Raw genomic sequence first — 11082 nt, 5'->3', positions numbered from 1 at the left:
TATTTGAAGACTATTATAGACATTTTTGTGCCCTACAACTACAAGCATGAAATGTCCATAAACCAAGGACTCATAAGTCCCTAAAAGTGTTGTTCTAACCCCTGAAGGAACAAGGTCAACAGATTACAGCTTCTCCCATAAGTTCTCCATGAGAAACTGCTCAGAATTGGTCAAAACAGGATCATTGCAGCTGCTCCACTGGCTAAGTGCGTTGCATCTCACCTAAATACACTGTGAGGGTGCGTTGCATTTCAAAAGTCCCTTATGTGGGGTGCGATGGGCGAGAAATGACAAATGGAAATGTCATTCCGCGAGGTGGGGAGGCAATGGAGGCTTCCAGAATCTTCTCCTGTGACACTTGCCTCACTGAATTCGACCAAGGATGAGTAAGAGGCCCTCAGTCTCCAAGTGGAAGCAAGAACTATCAGAGAGAAGACACTAAACAAACCAAAAGCTGACTCATCCCCCTTACAGATATCTATATATGGATCCCTCATCCCAGAGATCTAGAGGCTGGAATTTTGCATATTGTAAGGAATTGTTGTTGGTTTCTAGAGATAAACATCAGATTGTTGGGTGATCTAAGCTTTGTTTGAGGTGAAGAGGGGCTTCTTTGCTGGGAGGTTAATGCTGGGTCAGAACAACCGGTTGTAACTCCTCCTGGATCTTTTCTTGTTTTATCAATAAAAGCTATTTGAGTTTTCCTCCATGCTTTTGTATCATTGATGCTTGTTACATTTGTATGGTCAATCTACATTTGATCCTAGATTGTTTATGATTATAGATCCATGTCTTTGTATAGTGCTATGCTTCTGTGATCTTACAGGTACTTTGTGAAGCTGGGTGTGCAAGGGAGCAGGTAGCTAGGGACTATCAAAGAAGAGAGGGATCAAATCGAAGGATTAGCGCAAGACAGAGGTTGGTCTTTCTATTCCTCTCTATCTATAATTTATAAAGGAAATACAAAAGTAGCTTTTCTCTGTTTGTTTCTAAGGTGGATGTCACACCTTAGTGGGATAGAGCAGTTCTATATAGACACTTTTCCCTGTAACAAAATGGCGACTCCACTGGGGAGCTAATTAGTTTGTTTGTTTATCATTATTTGTTGTCTATTTCATAAACTTACAAGTAGCATTCAAATTGCATTTGCCATAACAAATGCAAAGTAGATAGCTGCTACTTCAATCCATCTACTGGATCTGTTTATGATTTAAACAACTGATTTACAAACCATCTGATTGCCCTTGTGATAGCTCTTAGATCCTCCTTAGATCTACCCCTGATTGTTGCATTACTGATTGTTTTTTACTCGGCCAAAAACCAAGAACTAAACTGCAAACTGTGACCTGGAGACCGAACAGAGTCTCATTTCTGGCCCAGCGTAGGTACTGTTCAGAGATTCTGAATTTCAGCGCACTTCTCGAGTGGGCAACCTGCGTTGCATTTCAGATTCTCTGTGTTACAGGTGCGCTGATCAGACTAGCTCTGTGCAGTTGTGGTTTCTGTGGATCATTCTTTCTAGTTCTATTCCTGAATTTTGCTGCCTGTGATCAGTATATGTCTGTTTGAAACCCCTTTTCCTTGCTGTTATTCCGCCTCCTTTGTACAAAAGAACTGTAGATGTTTTTGTGTGTTTGTTGAGTCATTTACAGTTCTCCTTTGCAAAAGTAGCATAATCGTACTATCGCCCTTTGATTTGAAACTGTCGCAAGTGTCGATTTCAATCGTAGGAAAGAGTTTGATTGTTGTTGATGGTCGATTATCCTGTTACTGTTGCTTTTGGTCTGAATTTGTAATTTTCTAGTGTCAAGAACGAGTATTCATTTCAAAATCGTAAGGTGTTGTGATCATCTCCATTTTTGATTTTGAAAAGAAGCTTGTTTATATTTGTCACTTGAAAAGAAATTCAGATTTGTGCATCAACTTTCTTTTTAGCATCCATATACAAAGAAAGTCGAAAAAAAAATACACGCATGTGCATTTGCATATAGACAGTTTGATTGGCTTGATTTAGGAAAAGTGCATTTAGAGTGTGCTCTTTGCTCTTTGTGAAAAGATTTTGTCTTTCTATTCCCTAGTAGCTAGGATTTTCATTGCATAAAAGAGATAAAAAGTTTTTTTATCATCTTAGACTGCATTTCAGGAATTACATCTACATCTCGTGGTGAACCCGAAAGGAAAACTTCATAAACAAGATCAACTTAAAATAAATTCAATGAATCTAACAACGCTTTGGAACTTAACGCACAACATTTAGAAGTCTAGGCTAGAGACGTATTCCGACGTCGTAAAACCTGGTAACTGTTGTTCTCACTGATGGTTGGGTGATTCCTCCACTTTGAGACGATAAGTGCCAGTACAGACTTGTGCTCCCACGTATCGTCGAGTATACTTTGGGAGACCCCTATAGGCTTAAATCCTTTATCCATAGGAAGCCATGTCTGCCGCCCTATCGATCACAATGCACTGAACACAACATTCGGGAAGATTGACTGTCGTACCGAAAAAAGTATTCTGCAGTTTTGCGATTGGTTTGGTACTCCCTCTACCTAGATTTCCAGAGCAGTCCCTTTCGTTCCTTTTCAGACTCCTTAACGGAAAGGGTCCATCTGAGCACTTGTCACTTCAGGCTCATTAAAAATCGAAGGCGACTAGAGTCATATTTTGTTTTTTCTCGACTCTTAAAAACTGAAAAAACAAGTTGTGTCAAAGCGTCTAAAATTTATTTTAAACGGAATATTCATTACCCCTTTCCTACGTTGATCTTGGGTTGAGAAAATGGAATCCACCAACAAAGGAATTCCCCTTGGAGGAAATCCTAGTCCCTTCTCCTCTTGTGGAGATGTTGGTGCACCCCATATGGCCACATTGTCACTTCCAGGACTGACAATTGGTTTACCTGTATGGCTCTTCTCAACCTTTGTCGTTCAGAACACCACAATTCCTAAACAGTCGAATCAGCAATTAGACGAATCTAGAGTTACCCACCAACCTTCTACTTCCTCAAATTATTCTTCTCCTCCTTCCTCTTCGCTTGATGGGGCTGGTAAAGCCAAAAGTCAAGTACTTAAGGAGAAGAAGGAAAAGAAGAAAAAAGAGAAGAAGAAGAAGGAGCCAAAAGCGAATGGGGGCAAACGAGTGTCGTTTAGCGAAAATCCACACACTGCACCGACCAGGCCTAAATCGCCATGTGTCATTTGCAAGGGAGACCACTATCACAGAGATTGTCCTTGCATCCCTCAGATCTTAAGAGACTGGTCTCCTCGTTTGCACAACCCGGTGTCGTCAACCTCTGATGATCATGTTGAAAACACACCGTCAACTAGTGAAAGTGAAGCCCCAGGACAAAAAGGAAAATATAGATTTCCTTGTAAACTGTGCGAAGGCGATCATGCCGTCCACCGTTGTCCCTTCTTAGACAAAGCTAAAAGAGTTTTGGACAATCGTCCGGTTTCACCGTTACGACTTCCTCCTGGATATAAAAAACTCTTGCCAAGTCCACCACTAGTTGAAAATCTGGCTGGCCCGCTCAGGTGGTCGGCCGAAGCATCTATCATTGAAGATAAACCATCTAAATCCATACCAGACGAAAGTCAAAAGGTCGAGGTGGCAGTTGACCTGGTCTTGCCTTCAGAGGTCCCATCTTTAGATGATACAGTCACTGAAGAGAATAAGGATGACACCGTCCAAATTCTTTTCATAAGCACAGACTCCAACGAACATGGGGGCAATTTACCCGTTCCTTTACCGCAGGAAGGAAGTTCGTCAGAGTCGTACCCGGTCGTCTATTCGGTCCCACCTCCAAGCAACCTAGTTGTCTCCTTCGACTGGAATCAAATAGGTAGACCCCGTTTACCAGCTAGTATACCATTCTGGATTATTGTTCAAATATATAGAATGATTATGGCTGGTACCATCATAGATGAGGGGGCTTCTGTGAGTATCCTTTCCTCAACTGCTTGGAAAGCGCTTGGTTTTCCATCGCTTTTGCCTGAGATGAGAAATCTAACAGGTTTTGATAAAGGAACCAGTCGACCGTTAGGGATCCTTCCCAATGTGCCCATAACATTGAGAGGGAAAACCGTTCACATGAACGTTATGGTAGTTCAAGGACCCCTGGATTACAATCTACTCCTTGGACGAGACTATTTTTATTGCATGAGAGCCATTGTCTCATCACTCTTTAGAGTGATGTGTTTTCTGCACGAAGGAAGAGTGGTCAAGCTCGTAGACCAGCTTTCATTTCCCGGATCACGCATAGCAAATAGTCATATACCATCCCTGAATGGTCTTTTCACGCAAGAAATGTCTCAATCCCCAGTCCGTCCACCCGATGAGCACGAGTAATTCAGGGGGACATGACTGAAACCCAGGGGGCATGCACCCTGGTCTGCTTCGGCAGGAAAACTTTGGGTATAGGGTAGGTTTCCGCGGGAGAATATGAGCTCTGTACTCCCGTCCGTGATTGGAAGAGGGAGTTGGAATGGAATAAGATCCTCTTGTCAAAGTTATGTGGGTTGGCGGGCATCGCCGCTCACCTTTTTTTATTTCGGTAGACATCACCGGAGAAGTGTTTTGTTTACGAGCTAAATAGAACAATCTTTGGGTAGCCTGAAAGAGGTTTACCTTTCCTGATAAAACAAATGTTTTGTCAGCTCGAATAGAAGGTGACCTTGAAACTCTATTTTATACCTAGGGGCATGCAAACCTTTTGGCATGCAAGCGAAGAGCGACTATTTATTTTTTAAATTTTTAGGACCTCTAACCCTTTAAACTCATAGGATTGGTCGTCTCCTAACTTGCATAAAGAAAGGATGTGGGGCAAATCTCTAAAAGTTGCAGTTTTATATGAGACATTCTTATCACACGACTGGATTAATCGAGCAGTTTTAGCACATAGTTCAAGCTTGTTAAAAAATAAACATAAGACATGAGAAAATGTTTCCACCCGTGTTTAAGCTCGTTAAAAAATGAACTATTCCTCGGTAAATAACCATCGTGAATATAGTACTTCAGCCATTAAAGCCTTGGTCATGTTTGCACCGTCACCTCCACTTTTTCATTGGCCGATCATTCACCTCCATTTGATTGTTTACCCATTTTGAGGAACAGTTGCGAAGAGTGATTTCACTAGCCATCCTTGTGACACTGCCGTGATTGGAAAATTCCAAACCTTACCTGGAATCAGCTGCTACCCGTTTTATCACTCGTTCCTCAAAAGATGAGTCTCCTTTAAGCTCTTTTCAACTGACTCGTAAAATATGAAAATATTGCCGAGCCATTGGCCTCTATAGCTCGTTAAAGGGACAGGAAGTGCTATCCCTCCTCTAGATTTTAATCTTTTTGGACCTGAGGGATTATTACACAAAAAGATCGAGCGCTTGTTTTGTTCGGCTCATTAAAAGTATCGAAAATCCATCCCTTCTGTATTGTTTTATACCTTTTCGGACTTAAGGGATTAGATGACGAAAAAGGAATTTTTGAGTTACCTTTACGTTCCTTTTCAAACTCTCTAAAATTGAAAAGGACTGAGTTATCTTTGTCGTTAAACTCGTTAAAAGATTAATAGCAACAAACTTGTCTATAGACGAGAACGAGTTTCACTATCGCTAGGCTCGTTAAAACATAGCGATGGGTTTGCCTGAAGGGAAAATTATAGAACAAGCATATGTTATCCTCCTCAAGCTTGATAAAAATAAAGAGGTACTGGTCAGCAATGATTGGGGAAAAATTGGGAAGAAAACTCAAAGAAACTTTGTTAGTAGCAAGTCACTCTTGAACATGACACTTCCGCTCCGTGTCCGAGTCGGGTTGGGTTGTTTCATTCACCGGTCACATCACCATGGTCATGCCATACCATCCACATTTGGGGTTAATGCTACCAATCCATCACATCAGTGTCTCCGATATGTTCAAGAGAAGTCATTCAGAGAATTCACCTGTGTCTCACCCACTACCATACATTATACTCCATTCTTTCATGACCGCCACCCTGAACCTTATATCACCAGATCGTTTTCACCTCCATTAAAATAATTTACTTCGTTCTGTGTCATTGATGTGGGATTCATTAAGGCCCTCCTATGACGGATCACTTCTTGTCGACATCAGCTCATTATCCAAGAAGTTGATCTAGGAACACCCCATTCAGTACTTTGAAGCTTGCATGCCTCAATGGCAAGTTTCTCACTTCCAGCGACAGGTTTACATCAATGGCCTTCGACCGAAAGATTTTGCGCGGTGTTCGACGCCAAGTCCTTTATTCACACCACGTGAATTGTACTGCAGTACCTTGAGGGTCATTATCATTATCGGTGATTCCTCAAGCGCTTGTTAACAGTTTACATCATTAACTGGTAATCAAGCGATGTCTTTCCATGTTCGACTTCAAAACATTTCTGACATGGATCGACTTGTACTTCAAGTGAAGATCGGACGAGATTGAAGACCCCGGATCTAGTTTCATCCATCTAGGTTGCGATATATACTCAAGGAAATAAAGACATTAAATGTACATCATTTCCGCACAGATAATCATCCGCTTAAAAGGATGATGGCTCTATCAGAATCATCAGTCTACACTCAGACGATTGTCTGTCCTATGTACATGAAAATGAATTTATAAAGCTGAGCATGGGAATGCCCGCCTCAGCTAGATCATGAAAAAATTATAAAGATAATGTATTGTATTGTATCTTATTACAGGTCTCCTCCCAGCATTGAAAGAACTTCGGATCCTCATAATAAATCATTTCACCCAACACCAAAAGGTTAACGGCCTCATACTTTAGGGGGCAACTGTTATAGACATTTTTGTGCCCTACAACTGCAAGCATGAAATGTCCATAAACCAAGGGCTCATAAGTCCCTAAAAGTGTTGTTCTAACCCCTAAAGGAACAAGGTCAACAGATTACAGCTTCTCCCAGAAGTTCTCCATGAGAAACTGCTCAGAATTGGTCAAAACAGGATCATTGCAGCTGCTCCACTGGCTAAGTGCGTTGCATCTCACCTAAATACACTATGAGGGTGCGTTGCATTTCAAAATTCCCTTATGTGGGGTGTGATGGGTGAGAAATGACTAATGGCAGTGTCATTCGGCGAGGTGGAGAGGCAATGGAAGCTTCCAGAATCTTCTCCTGTGACACTTGCCTCACTGAATTCGACCAAGGATGAGTAAGAGGCCCTCAGTCTCCAAGTGGAAGCAAGAACTATCAGAGAGAAGACACTAATCAAATCACAAGTTGACTCATCCCCCTTACAAATATCTATATATGGATCCCTCATCCCAGAGATCCAGAGGCTGAAATTTTGCATATTGTAAGGAATTGCTGTTGGTTTCTAGAGATAAACATTAGATTGTTGGGAGGTTGATGCTGGGTCAGAACAACCGGTTGTAACTCCTCCTGGATCTTTTCTTGTTTTATCAATAAAAGCTATTTGAGTTTTCCTCCATGCTTTTGTATCATTGATGCTTGTTACATTTGTATGGTCAATCTACATCTGATCCTAGATTGTTTATGATTATATATCCATGTATTTGTATAGTGCTATGCTTCTGTGATCTTACAGGTACTTTGTGAAGCTGGGTGTGCAAGGGAGCAGGTAGTTGGGGACTATCAAAGAAGAGAGGGATCGAATCGAAGGATTAGCGCAAGACAGAGGTTGGTCTTTCTATTCCTCTCTATCTATAATTCATAAAGGAAATACAAAAGTAGCTTTTCTTTGTTTGTTTCTAAGGCAGCTGTCACACCTTAGTGGGATAGAGCAGTTCTATATAGACACTTTTCCCTGTAACAGATAACCATACATATTTCCTATTTTCATGCCTATGAGGATTTTCTCCCTAGACTTTATCAGGAAAATCTTACATGTTGATCAAATCCATTTCCTTCCTAGACATAGAGGACACATGTGGACCAAGTCCATTTCCTTCCTAATTGTAGAGGAAAATAAATATTCAACGGCCTTGCATTTACATAACGAAAGCTTCATAGGGTTTATTATTAAGTTGGGCATTGACCGCAAAAAATAAGAGACAATTAAGTCCATAATTGAAGGAGCATAAGCTAAAGTCTAAACAATAAAACAAGAGCTTAAGATTCCCACAATAGAGCCTATACATAATACTAAAGAAGCATTGGTGGAGAAAGAAAAGAAACAACTAATGATATAACAAATTGATGAGAATAAAAAAATCTTATCCTTAAAGGAAAAGTTTCAATAGTTGGACCATACTATCAAGAGTTAGGTTTGTACTATTGAAATTCTAGGTGAATGAGATGACCCCTCAGAAAAGTTAACAAAGGTGATGATTGAGCTTAACCTTTCCAAAGAAAAAAACAAAAAGTTATAGGATCATTTGACACTGTCCCAAACACAATTGTGTAATAAATTAAAACATTTTCAGTTTTCCAGGGAAGAAATGGAGTAAACTTCTGAAAAATACAAAATAACTCAAGAGGAGATAAATGAGCTAAATAGAAGATTGAAGGGCAACATCTCCTTAATCGAGGCCATACAGGTCATTTGGGGTGATATAATTCAACAACTACATTTGAGTTAGGCATATTTTCAAGTTATTCTTGAAGAGGGATATAATTACTTATGTTGTTGAGGGGGTGAATTCATGCAAGCAGGAAATGTAAAAAGAAGCACAAAGAACTAAAAAGATCATCAAGTTTATGAATGAATAATCGGTAGTAGAACTAAAAAAAATGCATGTTGTTGATAGGGCCACAATTGTAATGGAAATTACTAGAGCCATTGAGAAAAATCACTTGGGTGAAAGCAAGGAGTTGTGCTAAATTTTTTGGCGAAAGAGGGTTCGTTTGGGTGGAAAAAATAATGGCCTGAGCGAGCCTTTTTAGTGCTAGATTTATCTCCTTGGGAATTCTTGTTACCTTATAAATCTTGGTGACGATTTATGGGTAATTTGGTAATATTCCACAGGCTTTAGTTTTTTCCATAATGTCGGGTAGTTGTTTGTTGGTACCAGCCTTGTCAATGTTAGAGATGTCAATCTTGAGGAAAGAATTATTCTATGTTCAAAGACTCTTGATGAATGTCGTGGCAAATAATTTCAACTTTGTTGCGATACATATTGAGTTGTGAAAAGGACCAACTTTGTAGTTTTTGTCACGATGCATCAACATTTTCCCTCCTATGGAAATTGATTGGTCAGGATCACATGCTGCACAACCAATGATGGCGTCTCTTGCTTTACCACTTCAAGAATGTGATGCAAAGGAAGAAGTTGGTACCATTTATTGAACATATTTTTCCTATGATATGTAATAAATTTGTAGATTAATGTGTTATCAATATAGATCACATATCTTGTATGACCTTCTATGTCTCTGTCATGGAACATTTCTTGAGTCCCAGGATAAATTTTATTCAGGAAACATTACCTCTACTCTATTAGATAGGTTGAGTGGTTTTTCATCATAGTTGCATAACAAAAAACTCAACAAGATATCATTATGAGTTTTCTAATTCTATTGAAATTTGTTCCAAACAATATCATAGAATATTCTAGAGATAATATTGCAGTTCTACTAGTAGACACCTTTGGCAGTCTTGTCTTAATAGACCATTTTGAAATTACTAGTGGGAGATAAAAGAACTGTGGTAAGGGTGATAATTGTCCTTTTGAGTTGTTATGAAAAGAATGTTGTAAAAGAAGGTAAGGTGTTAGAGGATGCTACAATACATAATGTCTTAGATCTTATGATGGATGTAACTAGCAGCCATTTAATGGAGTTTATTCTGGAGGTACCACCAGATTCTCTTTACATGGAACTATTGAATTTTTATTTTTGACATTCCTTGCTTGAGATTGCATCTCATGAATCTAGAAACTTTGTTGTCCAATCGTTGTTTTCCTCTTCAAGACACTAGGGGCAAGTAAATGTGAAATCAGTTCTAGCTCTATAGAGCTACTAAAAGTGAGAAAACTAGGATTCATTGTTTCTATGATAGGTGCTTGTCATCGTTTTCAAACACATTAATGTTAGTGTTGTTGAGCATCAGTCCATGTTGTTAATTATGATTCTTCCTTTCCAAACTACATTGTGCCACACATTCTTCATTTGGAAAATTTCTCAAGTGGTATAGGGAGATCTGAGTGACAATTTCCATCTAGAAATATGATGTTGGTTCTTGGTTGTGTACTATTGTTAAATATGAAAGCAAGCATTTGAGACTAGAGCATTCAGAAAACATGGGAAGTACACAATTGCAATATTTAGAAAATTAATTTGGCTGTTGTAGAGATTCAAAGTATCACTCGAAGACATCAAGGGGAAATTATACTAAGTGTAACAGAAGATGATCCATTTTTCAGGTGGCAAGGGGGACAGTAGTTAAATAGATCATTTCCATATTGAACACATTTATCATCAAGCTAGAGAATCCAACATGTGAGAACACATTCCAGAATATTAAAACAAAGGATGACCATAAATATCTCTTTCATATATTCAACTATTAATTAAGAAATCTAGCCTAGGATTTCTGGGTAACTAAAAATAGTTGTTTCCAATTTTTACAACAAAGGTATTTAGCATTTCCATGTTTTGAAACCATTTGGTCGAAGATAATTTCCAAAATATGTGGAAATCATATTTCCAATACTATATGTTTGTTATTTCAATAGGGATAAAAGATCGATGGTTATCAAACACCTCAGCTTCCATTATAATCCATAAGAATTAGTTTGGGCCCTTCACTTCCATGGGAGAATGTTGAGGGTCAAGTGTTCGATGCCATAAGTGTCAGAGCATTGATTCTAAAACAAACACACATATCACTTTCAACAAATATCAAAGTGGGGTTCTAAATAAAAAAACATTTGTTACATGATTTCATATCCATATTTTCCGAATACTTTCATCAATGTAGAAGAAAATGAAATTTCCAGTCCATATGGCATAATCCAAAAGGGAGTGACAGTGACAGATACTCAGTATAATGGAAGATTAATAAATTGATGTGGTTTATCTCTAATCCAAGATTTTAGTTAACACAGTGTTGCAAACTATTTTGGTATACTTTCAATGATATAGTTTATAATCACCACA

The 11082-nt window shown here is 39.0% G+C and overlaps 1 pseudogene; it reads left to right on the top strand.

Moving 5' to 3' along the window:
• The first annotated feature begins 8924 nt into the window (after positions 1-8924).
• On the top strand, positions 8925-10131 carry LOC149139169 (pumilio homolog 23-like; annotated as a pseudogene).
• The last annotated feature ends 951 nt before the right edge of the window (positions 10132-11082 follow it).

Source organism: Pinus tabuliformis, chromosome X (genome assembly GCF_031772625.1).
Source record: "Pinus tabuliformis cultivar Carrire ecotype Pingquan chromosome X, CPIR1, whole genome shotgun sequence".
Classification (NCBI taxonomy): Eukaryota; Viridiplantae; Streptophyta; class Pinopsida; order Pinales; family Pinaceae; genus Pinus; species Pinus tabuliformis.
Note: the sequence above shows the minus strand (reverse complement) of the source record. Positions and strands in the feature narration are given on the sequence as shown.